Below are 430 nucleotides of genomic sequence, written 5' to 3'. Positions count from 1 at the left end.
AGAAGGCCCTTGGAGTTAGTTTATTTTTTTTTTTTGTCCCCAAAAAAATATAATTATTATTATTATTATTCCCCTGATAAGCGTGGGCCCTCCTGTTACAATCGCCTTTGCTTGGGCTTTAATAACCATCATTAAAATAAATAATTTTTTAAAATAAAAGGCACAGAGAAGGGGGGGGTGCTAGGGGTTTTTTATTGTTTTGTATGCGTTTGAAAATTGTTTCCCAGTAAATCCCGGCCCTTTGTATTAATTTTACATTTTAAAATGTTACCTTGCCAGGGGCAGGGTTGGCACAACTGACTCGGGAAAGGAGAGAGAAGGAGAGAGAGAAAAACCCTTCTCCTTAATTAGCGTATTTCCCTGTGTGATCAGAGTGCTTATGAAGCAGGTAGAGCTGGATGTGGGGGCAGGACGCAGCTCGGCTGCTCCG

General features: G+C 40.9%; 1 protein-coding gene across 1 annotated transcript in view; it reads left to right on the top strand.

Moving 5' to 3' along the window:
- Positions 1-430, top strand: part of LOC103899409 (ephrin-A2) — an 88,702-nt gene that overhangs the window by 82,173 nt on the left and 6,099 nt on the right. The window lies entirely within an intron of this gene.

Source organism: Aptenodytes forsteri, unplaced genomic scaffold, assembly GCF_000699145.1.
Source record: "Aptenodytes forsteri isolate BGI_AS27 unplaced genomic scaffold, ASM69914v1 Scaffold147, whole genome shotgun sequence".
Taxonomy (NCBI): domain Eukaryota; kingdom Metazoa; phylum Chordata; class Aves; order Sphenisciformes; family Spheniscidae; genus Aptenodytes; species Aptenodytes forsteri.
Note: the sequence above shows the minus strand (reverse complement) of the source record. Positions and strands in the feature narration are given on the sequence as shown.